Here is a 10,212-nt window from a genome sequence, read left to right as displayed (position 1 = left end):
TTCTCAACATGTAACCCTGGCTAGGCTGGAACTCCCTGGAATCCACCTGACCCTGCCACCCTAGGGCTGAGACTAAAGGCGTGTGCCACCATCCCCAGCAAATCCCCATCTCTTAAGAAAAATAAGAAGAATGTCTTGTGATGAAAAACATCTTATAGGGTGCTATGTCTGATGGAGCACACCTGCAATGCCAACCCTGGGGAGGCCGAGGCAGGAGGATTAGGAGCCTCAGCCTTAGCCCGGACTACGTAGTAAGACTTGGTCTCAAAAATACTATTATAAACTGGGTGTACTGGCTCACACCTTTAGTCCCAGCACTTAGGAAGCAGAGGCAAGCGGATCTCTGTGAGTTCAAGGCCAGCTTGGTCTACAAAGAGAGTTCTACAGAGAAAACCTATCTCAAACAAACAAACAAGTAACCACTATTATATAAATAGAATGGGATGTTTTAGAATTGGCTTTTGCTCCCATAGCAAAATTCCCTTGAGATTTGTCCAAATTGTGATATAGCTTTATTTTGTTACTGTCTGCTTTTTACCTAAAGCATATGTAAGCAATTAAATATTTACTTTTTAAACATTTCTGTTGACCAGTTTTAGTAACCAAAATCTATAACCAGGATCAGAGAGGGCAACTAGACCATTTCTGAGCTGAGACCCCATGTGGTTGTCTGGAGCTCTGTCTCCCCAACTTGAGCATAAGTAGGGTGGTCAGATGTTTACAGCTTTTCCCTGTGTCGTCACCATTCATGGGCCTCGGTGCTGATGCTCAGCAGTGCGTGTGTTCCTTGTCTTTTTGTTGTTTCCCTCTGGCTGGGGATGGGACCCAGGGCCTCATATGTACCAGGGAAGTGTTCTGCAGCTGAGCTGAATCTCCAGCCATATACAAAATCCTCTGTACCCACAGAGAAGCTTTAAGCTCCAGTGTTTCGGGGATGAGGAGAAACAGCAGATCTGGGGCTGAAGAGAAGCCTCAGCAATTAAAAATGCCTGCCACTCTTGCAGAGGACCCGAGTTCAGCTCCCAGCACCCACACCACCTCTTTTCCAGCTCCTGAGGAATCTGACATCCTCTTCTGGCCTCTGCAGGTACCTGCACACATGTGAACATACCCACATATCCACAAATATAAATAAAATAAAATTTAAAATCATCAGATTAAATAAGTCACCTTTTGTGCGGGTACCTGTCCCACAGAGATTGGCTAGCTGACTCCATGTGGAGAGTGTGTAGTGGGTGGGTCCAGCCAGACTTTACAGTGAGGTCTTCTCTTGTGGATCCCTACGTCTTTTCCCTTGGCGTCCATGGCAGCCATCCAAAAGCAGGCTTGCTTAGGGAGGTGATGTCCAAGCCACAACCGTGTCTGGCTAGAACCATGTCACATAGGACCAAGGGTAGCTGATAGCTGTGTATTGGGAGTAGATATTAGTCCTTTGTACTCCCGGAGCAGGAGTTAATCTATGCAACACGGTGCGGAATGACAAATCGCTATTCAGTCAAAGTTCTCAGAAGGGGACTTGATTTGACAGGAATATGGGGCTTAATGGACCCATCAGAGACAGCTGTTCGACAAGGTTGTTCTAAGGACCAAAATTAATAATCAAGAAAATGTTTGGCCAACCATAAACCCTATGTAAAATACTAGCATTTCACAAAAGTCACCTGATTTACCATGAAGTCAATGCTCACTAAGTAGCTTTTTGGCTATGTGCCCTTAGGAAAGGGAACTTTTGGGTTGTGTGTATGGAGATTTTAAATGAGAGGCCCAGTTCCCATAACTAGGGGGCTAGATGTAAAAAAAACAAAAACAAAACAGTACGTGTGTGTGTGTGTGTGTGTGTGTGTGTGTATGAATGTGTGACTTTATGACTGTGTGTATGAACGTGTGACTGTGTGTGTGCATGTGTGACTGTGTGTATGAATTGTGAGTGTGTGTATGAACGTGTGACTGTGTGTGTGCATGTGTGAGTATGTGTGTGAATGTGTGCCTGTACATATGAACTGTGAGTGTATGTGTGAATATGTGACTGTGTGATATGTGTGTGAGTGTGTGTGACTGTGTGTGTGACTGTGTGACTGTGTATGAGTGTGCGACTGTGTATATGAGTGTGTGAATGTGTGTGTGGATGTGTGAATGTGAGTGTGTGAGTGTGCGTGTGTGAGTGTGTGTGTGAGTGTGTGACTCTGTGTGTGTGTGTGTGTGTGTGTGTGTGTGTGTGTGTGTGTGTGTGAAATCTCCCTCATTCCCTGGTTACTGTGAAATTTCTGTTGGAAAAGCAGACTTAAACCATGACCTCTGTTTTGTCAAGGGTTACAAATAGCTGCCAACAGGAACAGTCAGTCACCAGGCATAGCCAGGGTTCTAGGCTGTGATACAGCCAGAAACAAACACCAAGTAAGAACAGCTTACATGTTGCCGCCTTGGTCCTCAGACCTCGCATTTGAGACACACAGGGGTACACCTTGTCTTTGAACCTTACGGTTTTTTCCCTTCTCTGGTCAGTTTTGTTGTTGTTTTAGGTTTCTTTACTTTGTTCTATGTGCCTTCATGTATGTATGTGTACCACACATATGCTGGGAGCCTGCAGAGGTCAGAAGAGAGTGGTGGAACTCTTGCGAGCGCCAACTGTTTGCTAAAGAGGTCTAGTGCCTGGGAAGAGAGAGGCCACGAGCAGATTTTCCCCCAGAGTCTTTGGGAAGAACGGCTCTGTACACACTTGGATTTCTACCCTTTGAAGCCCATTCTAACCTTCTGACTTCCAGAAGTGCAGTAATATATCTTTGTATTATAAAACACTGTAATATAATAACCGTTATAAACATATAGGGGTACCAAGTGGGTGGTAATGTGGTTAACTGTAAGATGGAGTCTCCAGCCTCAAACATAGGAACAAGAGGAAGACACGAAAGGAAGCCTGGCTCACATGAGGACCCAGTAACAACCTGCCAGGACCACGGCCTTGCCCAAAGCCACTGCAGAAAACAGTTCTGCAAGGGCATCCGGCTGGCAACTGCTTCTCCAACTTGAGCCCGAGGGGACTGGTGCCGCCCATCTTGTTCACGGCTGTAGCCAAAGCTAACCAACCGATGCAAAGCAGTTGGTGGAAACCTCCTCCTCTAGTTCCAGCAGTGCCCTCTGGCCTCAGCCTCTTCCATCAAGCACACATCCCACTGCAGGTTCGCGCTTTCAATGCAGTGCTCTGCCCACTTGAATAGTAAACGCTGGGGAATCTCTCTGTTTTCCATTCAGGTTTTGAGTATCGGAAGCAGCATCTGGAATTTAGTACAGAGGCTAAGCACAGAGGAAGGAGGGGAAGGAAGAGGAGGAGGAGAAGAAGAGAGTGGGCGGGGGAGAAGAGAAGCGAATCGAAGAGAAGAGACACAAGAGGAAAATGCCCCTGTTGGAGAAGCTGAATCAGTGTCCAAAGAGACCATCGTTCCTGTCATTGTGGACAAGGTAGTTGACAAGTTAGGTTGATGCCTATAACCCCAGCACCTGAGAGGTAGAAGAAGGATTGCAAATTGAAGGTCAGTCTGGGCTCCAAAAATAAAGTAAGAAAGTGAATGAGGAAGAGAGAGAAAGAGAGAGATGAGAGAAAAGAGAGTTGCCAGTAAGGTCAGAGTTAGAAAATGGCCTCTAATCTCCAGAATAGTGAATGGGTCCAGTTAGTTCAGGGGAATTATAGGATATGGGTGTGGGGCGGGACTATCTCTTCAAGACTTATACAGAATAACATAGATCGCTATCTGCAAACAAAGCCAGTCAGTTTCTTGACCCAGAGTCATTGCGAGGATTAGAAAGCACTTGCCATGCACCTCACACACAGCGTGACATATTAGCATCAAGAGCAAACAGCATCCACTCAGTCTGGAGCGTCTTCAAACAAGCAGCTAAGCCAGCAGCTAAGAGTGAGTTCTGCTCTTCCACAGGACCCCAGTTCAGTTCCCAGCATCTACACTGTGGCTCATAGCTTCTAACTCCAGCTCCAGGGCAAGCTGACTGACGCCTCTGACCTTGCACAGGCACCTGCCCCTCTCATCACATACCCATGCATAAACACAGACACACAATTAAAAGCAAGAACAAAACAAGGGCATTGCAAATGGGACATCTAGATCCTATTCCCTCACCCAAGGCTCAGGGGCCATCATGGAAGAGTGGTGGAAAAATTCTAAGAGTCAGAGGTCAGGGAGGACCAGAGAGAAACAGTTTCTTCTCAGCACTACAGAACCACCCATGCATGCACTCACAGCAGCGGTGGCCCCCTGCGAAGACATACACAAGAAAGATCAGGCCAGTCAACACTCAGCATGGAGGGGAGTGACTCATGAGCCTCCCCCCCACCCCCCCACCCCCCGCCCTCGGCTAATCATCTCGGCAGTTGCTGGCTTCCAGAGAAGTGACTGCTGTCTTTAAGGCCCACCATACTCCAGGGGATGGCCCCACATACATAACCACGTGGGAAAGAGCGAACTATACAAATAAAAAGAAGTCAGAGAGTTGGGAGGGGAGGGAATGGGGGTGGATCTAGGAACAGTTAGGGGGGAAAGTGTGGATGGTAGTGAATATAATCATTAAATGCACTTGTGAAATTCTCAAAAAAAATTAATAAAATATTATATTAAAAATGACAAAACAAGCCAGGAAAGGTGGTGCATATCCCAGCATCTGGAAGGCAGAGACAGAGAGGTCGGTGAGAGTTCAAGGTCATCCAGGTCAACATATCAAGTACCAGACTAGCCAGGGATAATCTGAGATGTTTTGTTTTGTTTTGTTTTTCAAGACAGGATTTCTCTGTGTCGCCTTGGCTGTCCTGGACTGGCTTTGTAGACCAGGGTGGCCTCGAACTCACAGCAATCTGCCTACCTCTGCCTCCTGAATGCTGAGAGTATAGGCATGCACCACCATGCCCACCTACACAGTGAGATCTTGCCTTAAAAATTATAATAATAGAACAAGTGTTGAGGGACCTCTGTTTTCCACATTGCCTCCATCATATATAGAGGCTATGGTGAATGAGGACAAAATTAGAGAAAACCAGCCCTAAATGGCTAAAGACAATATCATCATCACCATCATCATCATCATCATCATCATCATCATCATCATGTCTTGAGAGATGGAGCATTTTGACATTAAGCTATTTGGGCATTTTCAGCATCAACCCAACACAAACTGAGAGATTTGTTAAAGTATTGAGAATGTCAAAATAGCTCTGAAAGATCCCTTACCCAAGCTTGGGCCTTCTGAGCACAGTGCACACCTGCATAGGCTATGCATGCAGCCAGCCAGGTAAGAAGTAGATTCTGCCCTGCATGCGGCACACATCTGTACTCTGAGGGCTGAGGTAGGAGGGAGAGAGGGAGGAAGGGAGGAAGGGAGGGAGGGAGAAATGACATATAAGGGAACACTGTGATAAGCCAGTCAAAAAAGTGGAGTGAGGGTGCTCAGCTCTGACTGAAAAGTGAAAATTTACATTGAATGATCCCTAGAAATATTTCCAGTTCTGAGACTCAGTAATTCTATCAATTATTTTAAGGGAAGAATTTTGAGTCCTTAAGCTTTTCCGAAAATAAAATTAGTGGATTTTTTTTTTTTTTTTTTTTTTAGAAATACAGAGTTCACACACAGAAACAGACACCTGCCTCCTTCTTGATAATCATATTTTTGGTAGATAATACTTAAAAATTGTAAATTACATTTTATTTATTTATTTATTTGTGTGTGTGTGTGGGTTGTTTATGCCTGTCTCTCTCTCTCTGTGTGTGTGTGTGTGTGTGTGTGTGTGTATGTGTGCACCTGTGATTGTGTGTATGGGCCGTGTATCTGTGTGTGCCTGTGTCTGTGTGTGTGTGCACGCCCATGTATGTGTGTGTGTGCATGCATGTGTGTATATGCATGTGCCAAAGCACACATATAGAAGCCAGAGAAGATCTTGCAAGGTCCATTCAGCCCTCTCACTCTGTGGGTCCCCAGGACCAAATTCAAGTTGTCAGTCTTGATATCAGGAGCTACCCACTGAGATGACTCAGCAGTCTAGCATTTGATATATTTATGTAGCTTCTCTCTCTTCTAAAATTTCATTTATTTCTTTTTATGTATATGGATGTTTTGCCTGCATGTATGTCTGTGCATCACATGCATGCAATGCCTGAGTAAGCCAGAAAAGGGTGTCAGATCCCTTGGGACTGGACTTAACAAAAAGTGAGCCATCAGGTTGGTGATGGGACTCAAACCCACTTCCTCTGGAAAAGCAACCACTGCTCTAAATCTTCCAGCATCTCTAGCCCAGCATAGTTTGTTTCTTTTCCTTATATCTGTCTGTTTGTTTGTCTGTCTGTCTGTCTGCCTGCTTGCCTGCCTATCTATCTGTCTGTCTGTCTATCTATCTACCTATTTAGAGACAGTCTCACTATGACACCCTGGCTGGCCTAGAACTCACAAAGATCCACCTGCCTAATAGCTTCTTTCTTAATCTCTCTCTCTCTCTCTCTCTCTCTCTCTCTCTCTCTCTCCTCCTCTTTTTTCTTTTCTTTTACTAATTATTTAGGTTAGCACACAAAATAATGGGTTTTATTATGAAGTTAGTCTAATTTAAAAAATAATTATCTATCAAGTGTGTGTGTGTGTGTGTGTGTGTGTGTGTGTGTGTGCATGTGTGTGTGTTTGCACATGTGCTATGGGATACATGTTGAGGTCAGAGAGCAACTTACAGGAGTTGATTCTTTCCTTCTACCACATGAGTCCTGGGCATTGATCTCAGCTGGTCTGGCTTGGCAACAGCCATCCTTACTTCCTGAGCTTTCTTGTCAGCCCTACTGCGACATTTTCATTCTTTTCTCAATCATTAAGCGTATGCATTTAGTCTTTATGACTATTGTAATAGTACTATGACTATTGTATTGCTTAAGAACACTTTCTAATGTTTGTGGGTTTTCATGACTACCTAACATTCCATTGAGTGGACATAGTGCAATTTAGTATTCCCCAGGCACTTGGTGACTCAGTTCTTCCCAGTGTTTTGTTATTTCAAAGAGCAGTGTCCTAGATTTTATTTTCATCCACAGCAGCTCCATTTTGTTCTTTAAAAGTACTGTTTGAAAAAAAAAAAAAATTAGAGCTCCCTTAGTCACAAATTCCAAAGCTCACTGGAGTTGCTGGGGGAGGGAGATTCTGTTGTAAGTTATGACAGCCAAGTCATGGAGGACCCAGAAAGACGCCACCTCAGTTCCCTCCCTGGTCTGGCTTTCCCCGACTGGCGACTGGCGCCTGGCGGTCTCTGTTCACTCCCAGTATCTTCTCCCTCACAATTTTGGCCGCAGAGAGGCTCTGACCTGAGTCGGGAGGCAGCACTGGCTGACAGAGCTTCTGAATCTTCAGCATCAGGTTTCTGATAAGGGTTGTGCCCCTGTCCTTCTGACCTGGGATCTTCTGTTCAACAGGGATGCAGGGATGCTCAGCATCTGCTGGCTTCTACTCCACATGGCCAGAACATTAAGACATGGCTCCTCTGAACTGCTGCCTGCTGCTCTGAGGAGTGAGTCCAAAACCCAGACCTACTGAATCTAAGCACATACAAAGTTCCTTGCATGTGTTAGATTGTAGGGATTCATTTTTACTTTTGTTGTGGACACACACAGACACACACACACACACACACACACACACAGACAGACACACACACACACGCTCGCTTTACTAATTTCTTATCTACTATTATATAAACATCACCCCTGGCCATCTGCAGAATTTTTCAGCCTTCAAAGTTGTAGGGCTTAAAAAAAAAAAAAAAAAAAAATTCATTATTTATACAGTATTTGGCCTGCATGTGAGCCAGTAAGCCAGAAGAGGGCACCAGATTTCATTATAGATGGTTATGAGCCACCGTATGGTTGCTGGGAATTGAACTCAGGACCTTTGGAAGAACAGCTACTGCTCTTAACCTCTGAGCCATCTCTCCAGCCCCTAGTTCTTGTCTTTTAAGTACCATTTTCATGGCTCTTGAGTCCATTGTTTGGAAAAATAGGCAGGTACTCCCCCACAAAAGGAACATGATAGCTGGGTACTCCAAGTATGTACTGAAAAAAAAAAAACCCTCATTATTTTTCTGTTTTGTAAATTGAGTACATCTGTGTGCTGGTGCCCACAGAGGCTGAAGAGGGCATTGGATCCTTGGGAGCTGGGCTTATATAGATAATTGTCAGCCATCTGATCTGGGTGATGGACGCTGAACCCCCTCCAAGAGCAGCAAGCACTTTTAATGACTGAGCCATCTCACCGGTCCATCCTCTAGCATTAAAAGTTTTAGTTGCACAGAACACTGGTGTGCATTATTTTACGTGTCCTTGTGCTGCCACCGGCCTTTTGTGCTCGCTCGGTGGCTGTTGTTCTGTGCCGGCCAAGCCAAGCTCTCATACATGGCAGTGTGTGCTGTATCACTGAGCTACATCTTATAGGATTGAAGTGTGGGGCATCTGGCCTGCTCAGCATCTCCCGCCTTACGGAGAGTGCACTCTGGGTGAAGCCTTCTCATCCTAAGGATGCTCCTCTACTGTGACATCTCGGAGATGTGTTATGCAATCAGGCTCCCCGGTTTGGAGCGCCCACTTCATGCTCTCTCAGGTTGTAGAACGGGGAAGGGGGAGTCCAAACCTGGAGTCTGTGCCTCGGCTGTATAGGCACAGGCCTACAAGAAGTCTGATGCCTCGTCCAGTTTGCTAACTCCCACCTCAACACCATAGGATTTACGATAATAGCATAATGTTGCACAATGTGGTGATTTTTGTAAATACTGGCATGGAGAAATGAGCTAATGACCCCTTAACTTTTACTGTAACAGTCCTAAAATATTTGCTGGTATTAGTAAGGCAATTTTTAAAAACCATTAAGAGGAAATGTGTGCATTTTTGGTAGCGTTTCATGGCTTGTGCAGAGAAACATACCGTACCTAATCACCTTGATTACTTTTTTTTAAAGTGAAAAATACATTTGCCAAAGACTTCATTTTTAACAAAAATCACAGGAGGAACGCTTTCCTGGGCTCGAGCTGCTCCTACACACCTTCCTAGCAGCTAGAATAGTGTTTCTTTCCATAGGCAATCTTTTCATTAAATTAATGACTACTCTTTTGAATTAGACACTCACCTTCCATTTGGCAATCAGAGCCATTTCCTGTCACTTATCTGAAAAGAAAACTACTCAAGCTAACTGAAGACGTTCTTATCATGGCCTTTTATGTCTTTCCTGACCATTCTTTTTGTATAAGATTCAGACAGTCTGCTTGTGCTCTTCCATATTGAGTTGTGTGTTTTCTCTTTGCACTTCAACCTGACCCCAGTCCAGAAGTGCTACCCTGGTCCCTCCCCATCTGTGCTATCCTGAGGCCACTGTCCCCACTTCCTGACCTCAGTCCACCCATGCCAGTCCATTCCCTCAGTTCTGCTACACTGGTTAAGTTGTTTCCCTGAATGCTGCACATCTGTTGTATTCAACCAGCATCCATCATTACCCATGAGGCACTCCATGCTTTTTCTCTGTGTGCAGACATTTTTAAACCTTCATTACAAAAATATCCGATGTATTTCTTCTAAGGCTTTCCTGGCAGTTTAAAATCCACAGCAATTACTTTCTTCCTTCCATGAGTTTATATGGATTATAAATTACCACTATGATTTTACTAAGTACATATTAAGTGCCAGGTCCATGTTAATTTTTTTTTAATTTTATTATCATCATTATTATTTTATGTATATGTGTGTTTGGCCTGCAGGTATGTTTGTGCATCACATTCATGCCTGGTACTTGATGAGGCCAGAATGGGTTGCCTGATCCCTTGGAACCAGAGTTACAAAGGGTTGTGAGCTACCACATGGGTGCTGGAAATTGAACCTCAGTTTTCTAGAAGAGTAGCCAGTGCTCTTAGCCATTGATCCATTTTTCCCACTCCCAAGACCATTGTTTTTACTCTCTGTGACAACCAGAGTAATTAATATCATTTTCTACTTTTTATGTTTTGAGTGTTTTGTTTTCTTTGAGACAAGGTCTCATGTAGCCTAGGCTAACCTTAAACTCACTATGTAGCTGAGGCTGACCTTAACAACTATCTCTCTGCCTCCACTGGCTAAATTGTCAGAAAAGGGGAGGGGAGCACCACCACTTCTGGCTCATCTGCCTTTTACAAAAGGGGCAACTGGGTTCCAGAAGTGTAGCAAA

This window comes from Acomys russatus, chromosome 2 (assembly GCF_903995435.1).
Source record: "Acomys russatus chromosome 2, mAcoRus1.1, whole genome shotgun sequence".
Lineage (NCBI taxonomy): Eukaryota > Metazoa > Chordata > Mammalia > Rodentia > Muridae > Acomys > Acomys russatus.
This window is presented reverse-complemented; position numbering follows the sequence as displayed.